Source organism: Botrytis sinoallii (assembly GCF_014898435.1).
Source record: "Botrytis sinoallii strain Bc 23 chromosome Unknown BSIN_019, whole genome shotgun sequence".
Taxonomy (NCBI): Eukaryota; Fungi; Ascomycota; class Leotiomycetes; order Helotiales; family Sclerotiniaceae; genus Botrytis; species Botrytis sinoallii.
The window spans coordinates 674,936-688,345 of record NW_024066046.1 but is presented as its reverse complement, the minus strand read 5'-3'; positions in this window follow the sequence as shown (position 1 = coordinate 688,345).

Here is a 13,410-nt window from a genome sequence, read left to right as displayed (position 1 = left end):
TTATACTATTATATATCATTTACTTCAGGAGATAGAGATATATATGATAATCAATAAAGCTGTCAAATATGGTGATATTAGTATTATGTGTTGGATAGTAGACCCGCTTATACTCCTATTCTAAGAAGCTGGTCAAGTTAAGTATAAAAGGGAAATACTTTATTATAAATGATTACTTACACCAGAAATATCCTTTCCTGAATTATAGTATAGAATACTTGCTTTATCTCTTATCAATTGATTAGGGGAGCTATAGATATATAAAGCTATCGATCTTATATAGGAATATATGAATTTTGATTGTCAAATTGATATATAATATTATAAAAACTCAATTTATAATATAGATAAGATATTTAATTATATTTGTTTAACAAACACTTCTCAATACATTCTCAAAAAAAAGGTTAAGGATATATTTGGAGAAATTATATTTGGAATACATACAATCTGTAATATTAAAAAGGATATCCTTTCTTTAACTATAAGGTTAACTTGAGATAATAGAGTGGATCCCAAGCTTATAGGTTCCAAAAAAGGGATTTATTTATCTAAAGATCTTTAGAAAAATAAAGGAAATATACTGGAAATAAAGGTAAGATCATTCAATAAACAATATATAATTAAGAAAGGGAGACTTCAGAATATTGTTGTTGAGGATATAGAAAAGTTAGCTCAAGCTTTATATATATTATCAGAACTTTTAGATACTGTAATAGACCCTATTCAGATACTTGAACATATAATTGGTAATAATATATATAAAGCTTTAGAATAATTTAATATGAATTCATTATTGTTGATTTGATTTGATACTCAGTTGATTCGATTTTTAATAACCTGTTAACTCCTGCTATTTCCTGCTTTCTTTTGTTAGTTTGTGTTAATTCTTATCAATTCTTGTTAGCTTCTATTAAATTTTATAAAAGGTAATTAATAAATATTAAATTATAAAACATATAGTATAAAAATACATTATTTGATTAATCCTACTCTACAGTCATATTTTCGTTGAAATATTTTTTTATATCGAAAAACCATTGAAAATCATTATAATATTTTATATAATCATAATAAATACAGATGTAAACAAAGACTATTATAATTAAGTATTAAACATTTTTATCTTGATATTCAAGAAAAGAAAAAAACCATCAATATTATTCTACAAAACCAATCAGATCTATAAGCTATGCCCAATTACAGCAATTAATTGTATACATATAAAAAAGGCAGCCACATTCTTTTTATACTGTATACAAATGGATAGACTATATCCCCCTTTATAAGCAACCCAGCAACAACGAGTATAGGTCGAATTAGAGCGAGTTACTTGTTATAAACCTTAATTAGAATAAACCTAGCATTCGAATCTACAATTACGATAAAAAACGCACCTTTCCTCCTCTAATAGTTGTTCTCCAATTTCCGATTTTATAATTCAAGTAATATAACTAAAATCTTTTTGCTTATCCAAAATGGCTTTATCCCAGTTATTATCATTTATATACCATTATTTATATTGCTGTGTTGATAAATATAGCCTTTTAGATTTGATATTACTTCAAAGTCATGGGCGGTGTACTACACAGCCTTTCTGTATTTCCTTGAAAGCCTCTTTAGAAATATACTCCACTTCGGCTTTTTCTGATAGGTATGCGGCAATAGCATTATTGCTAATATTAATAGTGCCTAATATGTGCTAAGCAATAATACTACTTGTAATATCAGTATTGCTAATATTCGAGTCATCATTTCCTCTATCTCCAATATCGGATTCTTCGCTGCTTCCACTTCTGTATTCAAATTCATTATTAAAATATTCAGAGGATATGTTTGATAAAATAGAAATGATTATATAAGAAGTAATTAGTATATAGAATAGTAAGTCATTAATAGAAGATAGCACAATAAAGTCTTGTTAATTCGAAACAATTAATAGAGCTCTACCAAAGCTGAATGATTATATAGAAGGTGGATTTTTAGTTGCGGTTATAACGTAGTTGACTATTCGAGGAATATATAGATTGTAATATCTCTACATTAGTATTCGATAAATAAATAAATACAGGAAAAAGAGGAGGGGTAGTATATAAATATGGAGGGCGAATAAATTCACTATATATTTAGCTTCTTACTAGTTGAGCAGTAATAGCTATGATAATCTCTTCATTATATTCGACATTTTGTATATAAACTAGATTCCAAATATATAATATTCTATATAATATATGAAATGAGTTAGTGTTTATTCGATAGGAATTGATAGCTTTGCATAGATTAAAACAGGATAATAATACAGGATTGAATATCAAATAGATTTATTTTGATTGCTTTTTCCGTTTATTTGTTATCAAAAAAACGCTGAGTTATTATTTGTCTATAATTTAATAGAAATTGATAGAAGTTAATAGAAGCTTAATAAACTATATGTCACGGATCGCACCCAATCGCAGCTGCGATCACTCACATGCGCGCTTGCGCATGTGCACAATCACATGTATATAGCTAGTATATAGAAGCGCTCTATGAGTGCTTTGCTCCCAATTCTGTAATTATAGATTCTAAGGATAAATTGTACCCTGCTCTCACAGTTCTTCTAAGGCAAAGTGTTACATTATCTACAACTCATTATATGATTATATGGCTATCTAATGGCTGATCAAATAATATTTTATAATTATAATATCTTCTTGGGTATATCAAGAACATTCGATATCACTTATAGAAAGAGGGCTGATTCCGAATAAATCTATTCGACGGAAGATAACAAATCCCCAATATATAGAGTTACAAGTATCACTATCATATCCAACCCATTTACCTCAAAGGGACTTTATTGCCTTCCCCCTCTCACTGGCCGAGCGCCCCTAGCTGATGATAGTTAATTTCAATGGAGCAACGATTACAGTTTTTATAGTTCTAATATAAATACTGATAAATATGGAAAAAATAAACAATCTGGAAATAACTTCTCGATTGAGATATTAACTCTCAAGAGTAATATGCCAATATACACTCTCCTATCACAAAAAGAATAAATTCTAACCCTTAAAGACTTTAAGAATTTATAAAACGAAATTACAAGATTCAAAAACGAATTGCTACAGTATAGTCTTAGTATCACTTACCTATTTCAACCTCTAAGATATCAACAGTAATATTATACAGATTCCCTTGCGAATCGCGAAGTCCGGATCCTGATATTCCAATCGATTTTATTAAAAGGGCATCTTCTATTACTGGGAAAAAGAAGAACAAAAAAAACCTTTATTCGCGAAGTTAGTTTTCACAATAATCCTTTTCGAGTACTGATAGCAGACTTTTCTCAAACCTGATTACTCTATCGAGTAACCTACAAATTCATTAAACACCCTATTCTCGTTCATCTATTATTATAATAGAATATCTATACATTCCAAAGCCCACCAATCTTTTATCCAAACTCAAAAATAGTATGAAGCCGAAAACAAGCCTCTAACAGCTATTAGTCATTAAGCGATTCGAACTTTATAAAAATTTATTTATCTCAAAAGTATAATAGTAATTTTATATAATAGATCAAACAAAAGGAGAGGTATAAAAATATATATTCTTATTATATACTCAAGTCCCCTATTTAATAGAACAGCAATTGATTGATTAACTCACAGCTATTTACAAGAACCCAGCTAAAGCCAATTATATACGAACTGAATACAAATATTGAGTTATGCCTAATAACATTTAATAAGGAAACTTCCTAATATGGTATTATAGGTTTAGATTATTAACTATACAGACAAAAATCACTAATTCAACAATTCTCCTTCGTAATCTGAAAAGAAAAATATCCGATTTCCTCTAACAAGCTATTAGCCTTTACATCAATAAATGCTATATTATCAAGAATCTGGCTACCAAGCTTATTAAAATTAATGAACTCAAAGTTATGCTTCGAGAATGTAATTATCACAAAACAATTAAAGAGATACCTTTTAAAAAGCTATCTAGTAATACCAATTCATTGATTACCCCTAAAAGCACTCTCCACTCATCAAGTAATTCAAATCTATCTACTTAATTTCATATCCAATATTCTTCTTATACTCCTATTAGTTATATAGAAATCTTCAAGTCAAATAACATTCTATTTCTAGGAAACAATTTCAATTATAGTATTACTGCTCCTATATCGGAAGTGAATTGTAGTTTCACACTATATACAGGTAATGTAAATACTATAGCCGAGATTCAAGAGATTGGAGAAGATGAAGAGTTTTATAATATAGAAGAGAATGCCAAGGAGAATGTAAACCAAGAAGTGTAAGCAAAAGCTATTGAATTTGCTCGTATTGTTAAAAACCAATATTTAAATTAATATGCTTAGGTAGAAGTTTCCTTTTAAATATGATTCGGGATATAAGATTCCTTAATTTAATAAAACTAATAGAAGGTGATTCTATAAACCTATTATATATATTTTTGAAGAACAAATATTCATATAATATTCAATCTTTTATAGATTCCGAAGCGAATAGCTTGCTTTTATTGATAAGATATTCCTTTCATTATTATTCCCTATATTCAAATCCTGCTTTATATTATTCGAATTATTAATTGAAGTCAAAAGCTATAATAGTATACAAAGTAAAACTATCACTCATTTTATATTTCTTAATTTCATGATTAATGTTTGATAATAGTCTTATTTGCTATTTCTTATTACCGATTTGGATTTACATAGTGTAATCCTAGGTTACAAATAATTAGTAGAAATCCAAGTTAAAATTGATTGTTTTAATCAATATCTTGAATAGCTTTCCAAATATCCTCCTATTGTTTTTTTATCAAAAAATATACTTTTAATTAGAGATAGTCTTCAACAATCCAGAATCAATTACTTAAAACAAAAAGATACTAACAATCGGAATACCTGATTAGAAGAAATATATCATCGACTTAACAATAAATAATTGATTATAGCATCAATTATACCTGAAATACTTATTATCCCTTCTAAAAGACTAATACAATAATCTCAGATATAATCAAAACTTAGATTCTAGTTAATCTAAAAAAGAAACCTATTCTCGATCAAATCTCTATTCAATCTGTTTACAAATCCCTCCCGCTTCATATCTCCAATATATTCGATATTTATATACTCAAACCAACTCAATTTCAATTCACCTATAAGAGAAGCAAGAATTATAAGATCTTTACAGTTATATATATAGAGATTAATAATATCATCTCGATTCACAAATCTAGTTAAGATAATAATTATTGAATCTCAATTATAATTATTATCTTAAACAATTCTAAATTAAAAACTATCACTATTCTCAATTATATTATTACAGATATCGAGATGGAATTTCCAATCCCTAAAGTTTATTAGCAATATTATCAAGCATTTTCCAAGTACAAATCCAACATTCTATCTCTCTCCCGATTATACAATTATAAGATTATATTTAAAGAAAAAATGAAAAAGCTTTCAAATACAATTCCCTGTATAAGATATCACTCAAACAGCTTGAGGTTATTAAAGAATATATTATAGAGAATCTTATTAAAGGATTTATAGAATCTAGCCAAACACTGTTTGCAGTACTAATTCTCTTTATGAGAAAGCCGAATGGAAACTTAAGGTTTTATATAGACTTCTGATTACTCAATTTTTTAATATACAAAGACAGATACCCTCTACCTTTTATTAACGAAATACTTACACAACTTGCTGGTATAAAGATATATATCAAATTAGATATTCGACAAGTATTCTATCATATTTATATGAATCCAGCTTTTGAAGAATATACTATTTTCTATATTCGATATAGTTTTTATAAATGCAAAGTTTACCTTTTGAACTAACAAATGATTCTACAATTTATTAACAATATATAAATAATATTTTATTTAACTATTTAGATAATTTCTGTATTATTTATTTCAATAATATTTTTATATATTCTGAAAACAAAGATAAATACAAAAAATACATCAAATATATTCTCGAATAACTTGAGTCTATTAATTTCCAGGCAGATTTCAAAAAATACAAATTCAATATCAAACGTATAAAGTATTTAGATTTTATTATTTTTATAAATAATATACAAATCAATCCAGAAAAGATTAAAATAATCGCTATTTGGATTTACCCTACTACCATAAAAGATATTTAATTGTTTTTAGGTTTTTGTAATTTTTATTGCTGATTTATTAAGGATTACAATATAATAGCAAAATTTCTTTATAAATTTATAAAAGCAAATATCAAATTCCATTTTAATGAAATCTATCAAATTGGTATTTGATATATTCAAAGACAAACTCATCTCTATTTTTCTCCTATAGTATTATAATTATATATTACCTTGTATACTGAAAATCAATATATTTAATAATATAGTCGCTAGCATACTATCTTAAAAGCATAATAATGAATAATTATTAATTATCTACTTTTCGAAAACAATAATTATTACTAAACTGAATTATAAAGTTTATAATAAAGAAATACTTGTAATTATCAAATCCCTAGATTATTGAAAAACCAAACTTACCAAATCCCTATACCAGATCAAAGTGTATACTGATTATAAAATACTCGAGTATTTTATATTAATTAAATAATTAAATATTTAATAAACATACTAAATAAAACTACTCACCAATTATAACTTTATTATTATATACTATACTGGAAAGAACAATTTACTTGCAGATACACTTACACACTACACTGATAAATTAAATTAATAGAATAGTATTAAGAAGAAGAATTGTTTTTAATAGTTTATAAAAGATAATCAGATAAATACAAAGATTATATATAAATCTCTATAATAAAACCCGAATATAATTGTAAATATCGATATATATATAATCATATTACTTTTCAATATTGTAAATTATATTATTAAAATAAATAAATCCTATTTAAGTTTAAAAGCTCTATACATTCAGATTACCAAATTGTATAAGTATTTTATATTCGAGAAAGGACTTTTGCTTTATAATAATCAACTTTACATACCAGACACCAAAATCTACAAATCTATTTGATTCGCAAAGTTTATAATTCAATTTTCACTGTATATCCTAATATTAAAAAAACCTATATTCTCTTAATTAATCAATATTATTGGAAGAATATAAATGATATAATCAATCAATATATACAGAATTATTATAAATACAAATGCAATTCTATACCAAGAGATTATACTCCTAGTTTCCTCTACCCACTCCCAATCTCTATATGAGTATAGCAACATATTACTATAAACTACTATAATTTCAACAAAAATAAATACAATTATAATAATATATTTATTATTATCAACTAATTAATCAAACAAACTATTTCGATATTCTATCATAAATCAATCGATTCGAAAAATCAGACCCACTTATACCTATACTATATATATAGATATTACAATACCCCAGAGATTATAATCTCTAATTGTAATTCTCAATTCATATCCAAATTCTAATAAGAATTCAATAATATCTTAAAAATATAAATCAAGTTATTTATTGCTCACTATTTACAAACTGATAATCAAATTGAGATTTATAATCAATATTTCCAATAACACTTGTAACTCTTTATAAACTATTATCAAAATGATTAATCTGAATTCCTATCAATAATAAACTATACTCAATTCATATTTCCCTATAAATCACTAGATAATTAAACCCTATACAAAACCTTATATGACTATCTACCCCGCAATCCCTAGGATTGGAAACTCGACTCCATTACGCCTATCGACAATTTGAATATAACCAATACTAAAGAATATACCAAATATAATAAACTAATATTCAATCGAGTAAAAGAAAATATCTTATATACACAAAAAAAGATGTCTCAATCAGCCAATTTATATTGCTACTCAGTTAATTTCGATGTGAGAGATTATGTATGGCTTAGTATAAGGGACTTTCCGATATAATAATTATCTAAAAAACTGAATTACTCTATTTAAGGTAGATTCAAGATTATTAGTTGGGCTGGAGATTCCTTTCAATTGAACTTACCACCCATTATGAAAATCCACCTTATATTTCTATCTAGCAAGCTTTGTAAAGCAGTAGACAACCCACTTCCCAAACAAATCCTTGAATTATTATTTTCAATAAATATTATTAATAATATTGAATAGAAAGTGGAGTGTATTTTAGCTATAAAAAAAGTATACTAACAGTTTAAGTATAGAGTATCATAACTAAATACCGATGACGATTTCATTTGGTACCTTGTCTTTAACTTAAAAACTGCCCCATACCACCTCCATAACTTCCACCTATAAAATCCTATTCTACCAGAACCCTCTGTATATCTATCGGAGTGAATTTGTTTCTATAAGAATAAAAAGAATAATTATAATTTTATAGATAATAATTAATATATAAATGAAAAAGACAGAAAGAACTTTTTTAATTTATTATTATAACAAAAAAAATCCTAATTATACAAAAAGCTAAAAGTGATTAAACAAAAATGAAATATCAACAAAAAAAGTCTTTTCCTCTATTCAACAGGCTTAAATCAAACTAGAAAGAAAGCCTCTACAACCATTAATAGTTACAGTCGGACAAGATACAACAATAAAGACTAAATAATTTAAATTGAAATATTAGCCGAATCTCCAGTTAATAATGATAATAAGTATATACAGAACAACTACAAGCTGAAAGATAAGATGACCCTTGATTGTAGTATATACAATAACAAGACCGAGCTGATGCTCAGTCGCACCCAACCATTTATAAATTATCAAAAGCTCTACTTCCATTTAAATTAGAACAAGCTAATACTATTACTTCAATTTATCTCTCTGTATTGTAATCTCTACTACATAATACTCTATGGCTTCTCGAATAAGAATAAAAGGAAGTATTTCTTTTGAAATATAACTCTTTAGCTTTTCTTATATATTAAGTTATTTCAAGAGTTAATTTGCTAAAAACTAATAAAAATTATAATTTACCTCTATCATATTATTATATTCAGTAATAGCTAATTAATATTGAAGAAATATCTTATATATATCCTTGTTAGATAAACACTCAAGTGATATATCAAAACAATCGTAGTCAGATATATCAGCGATTCTAAATATATACTCCTTATTTATTTCCCCTACCCCGGCAGGCTTAATCCTATCAAACCTTGTAACCATAGGAGACTTCCATCACACCGATAGCGATACACACCCCTAACGCGCCGAGCGGTTCCTCAACTCAGAGGGCACTCCCCCTTCAAGCAATTACTAATATCTTAGGGGTTGGTATATAGCTCCCATCAATTATAAGATCGCTTACAGGCTTTACCCTTAATGTAATTAAGGAATAATTCGAAAGGATTGATAAAATAAAAGGAGAGAGATAGAAGGTGATTGAGGTATTCGTGATGTTAGTAGATAAGTTTATATAAGGGTTTTAAGGCCAACAATATAAACTCACTGCGAAGTTTAAGAGTACAATTATCTTTATTCTATTAGGAGTAACGGAGATTATCTTTAATTAAGGAAAAAAGCTTGTAACAGAGTAATTACAGTTAAAAAGCAATATGCAGAAAACCTATACTGATATATTAAAAACTTAGATGAGGCTTAAGGCAACAAGTTTTACTACAGGTTTTATTAATACAATGTATTCTGCTCTTAGTGGAAGCACGAATACTAATCGCTTGGGAGCACACAAACTCAAAAGGAGAATGATTAGATCGAGAAAACAATTCTTATAATAATTGGCAGGAAAGCTCTGTTTTCAGAGATTAGCCTATTTCTATTAAGACTCAGAATAAAAGAGGCAGTTGCTGGGATTACATTAGCAGAGATTCTTTTTCTTTAGAGGAACAATATAGGCTGGATATTAAGGTGCAGCTCTGATGCTAGTTAGAAGGAGATTATGAAAACAAAAAATGTCGAGTGGGTATTTAAAACCCTTTATACAATAAGTATGTATAGATTAGAAAAATGGTTTATATATATAGTTTCACAAGTACTATATAATTTCTATTATATTGAAAGTATTCCTACTCCTATACCTATTGAACTTATCAAGAAGGAGATCATAGCTCAAATTGACAAGTAGTCAATCAACTACAGATTGGCATATAGTGAAATCAACCTGATTACTAAAAGAGCCACCTGGATTATTGGCTTCAATATTGCAGTACTATGATTTCGATTATTCAATAACAGCTCCCTACTCGGTTCTCCTAAACAAACCCCAGGAAATTCAACTTCACAGTATTAGCTGCCTAGAATATTATAATCCCTTTATCTGTAATAGAGCCTTAAGATGCTCGATATATAGTAAACTAAATATTGAGCATAAGGGCATATTTGTATATTAGTAATACATTAGAATAGCTCAATATACTAATTATTATAAGCCCTTCTGTACTGGCTATTCCAATTGCCCAGCTGCTTTTAGGATCTACACTAAACAACAGATTGCTCTGACCATAAAGAAACTAATTACAATTAGAGCTATTGGCAGAAAAGACTATAAAATACTGTATAAAGCAAATACAGACAAAACAGATTATATTTCTGAATTACCTTTACTTCCCAGAATAACAATTACAGAAACCCTAATTATTCCGGGGGCAAGGATTATAGTATATGAGAATAAATGTTTCAGCAAATACCTGTATAGATTTAGTATAAGTCTGCCGATCATATTAATCATGCTACATATATATCCAATTTGTAGCTAAAGCTAGCAGAATCTTAATATAAAAACCTTAGCAGAAAAAGCCTTTATTCTAATAGATCTGGAGATGAACAATGTAGAGATCTTTATAATAATAGATATTATATTTAGATTCTTTTTATAAATAATATAATTAATAAATACATTTAGAAAAACAAAGATCTCATTATCACTTGAGTAAATGTAGACTGGGGACACGCAAATCATATTATATTATTATAATTAATAGCTAAAGTTTAGCTGAATATGATTTGTTTATAAAAGCCAAGATTATATTGAAATTCAACTATACAAAATCACAATATATATAATCGATATCAGCTAATCGATAACTGGAATCTCTAGGGAGATTTGAAGAAAAACGAATAAGGTTCTCAGGTTATAATATATATATGAAAAGATGTGCATTTGAAAATAGAGCAAATGGGTTGATTTGAAACAGAGATCTACTTTGGATATAAGTCAATGGATACTCGATCTTGAATGTTTACAAAGCTTTGTGCACTTTGAATATTATTAATTATATTATATACTTAATCTCAAATGAATATATAATTATAGGAGAGGACTTTAATATAAAGCACAAACTGTGGGAACTGGAGGTAATTGTAATCAATCAAGAAGTACAGCTTATAATATAGGTAAACGAACAGGGCATGGAGTTTATAGGTACCCCAGGCATACCCATCCACACAAAAGGGCATGTGCTAGACCTAACCTTCTCCAATATACTATTCGCTTATATAAAGGTGCTGGAAGAACTCCACTGTGGATCTGATTATACTACTCAGATTACCAATCTAGCGAACTGCAAAACAACAAAGTGGAATCAGTACTACTACCGGATAAAGGAGGCGAATCTGCTGAGATTGGATAAACTAATGGTCAATCAACTAGCCTACCTCAATAATATAGATATCCAGACTACAACCAAGATTGAGATCTATATTAGTAAACTAGCAAAAGTACTAAACAAATCGATTCAAATGATTGGTAAGATTAATTGAAAGGCAGGGAAAGCCTTGTTATAATGGATGGATAAATGCAGAGAAGCTTATTGAATATATATAAAAGCACAGAGGGGAATGGATTTGAAAAGGAAGATTTATACTACACACTTTTTATAAAAAGTAATGTGATAAGCTAAGAGATCCTATTAGGCTATACATCTAGATAGGGTCAAGAACGATAAAGAACTCTATTGAATTATAGAATAGTATAAATTGACCCCCAAAAGTAATATGAAATCCCCCTCTCTAATAATCAATGAACAAGAGATTTGCAATATAAGAAAAAAAGCAAACACTTTATTTATAACGATTCTGAATCAATTCAAGGTGGACAATGATTTTCTAAATGATCTATTACACAATCAAATACACAAGGAGACTCTCCCCTGGAAAAAAACGATCTCAGCTGAAGAGGTAGAAAAGCATATCATAGGAGCCTTATATACTACACTAGAAATAGATCAAGCTACTGTATATCTCCTTAAAGTATACTAGCCGAACATCAAATCACTAATCCAGGAGATATTTGTATCATATCTAGTTCTAAACTATTACTCAAAAGGATGGAAGCTAGTGGAAATAGTAATGATTCCCAAGATAGGCAAGAAGATAAAATATCATTGCGGTTGTAACAATTAATAGCCCTGATCTCCTATATCGGAAAGGGTTTCGAACAGTATATAGCTAATCAAATATCTTGAATAGCTTTAAGATATAAAATAATCAGCTTATAACATTACAAAGCACTCCCCAGAAGATCAGGGACAGATCTAGTAGCTGCCTTCACTTACAATACGGAGCTCGCATTAACAACTAATAATATAGTTTCGATTATTACTATAGATATATAAAAAGCTTTTAATGCTCTCTTGAAGCATTAATTTTTAAACCAAATAATCAAATAAGGATAACCAACTTTGTTGCTCAAACTGATAAATTCATTTTTTACAAACAGAAAAGTCAGAGTGAGACTCGAAGGTATTATAATTGAGGAGTATCTAGTAGCATACAGTACCCTTTAGGGGTCCCTATTATCACCTATACTCTATATGCTCTATCTTACTGAGCTCCTTAATCGAGATACGAAATTCCGTTTCGGTTATATAAATAATATTGCGATCTACTACTTTTCCAAGTATCTCTCTACGAATACTAGGATTCTGTAACAATAAATACAGCAGATCATCAGATGGGATAAGAAGAACAGAATCCTATTCACCCCTGAGAAGTTCGAATTACTTCATATTACCAAACAATATAATATTATTAATCCATTATTAATAATAAATCCAGATTTGATAATCACTTCAATACTGATTACAATAAGTGGAAACACTCAGTCTACTTTAAGATAACTAAGCATCTTCTTTGATCATCAACTTTCATTCTTACAACACATCAAAACACATATAGCAAAAGCTATAAAAGTAGCTTTATATATCAGATTAATCGCCTATACTATACATAGGCCACCAGCTTTCTCTCTAAGAAAAGCAATAATCACCTGTGTTTTCCCAATAGCACTATTTAGTATAGAAGTATAGTACGCTGGTAAATATAAGCCTAGCCTAAGCCAAAGCGATTCAAGTATAAGTGTAGGCATAAAAGGTTATCTTTATTGTATCAATAGAATAATCAATATTATTATAAGAAAAGTAATCCCAAT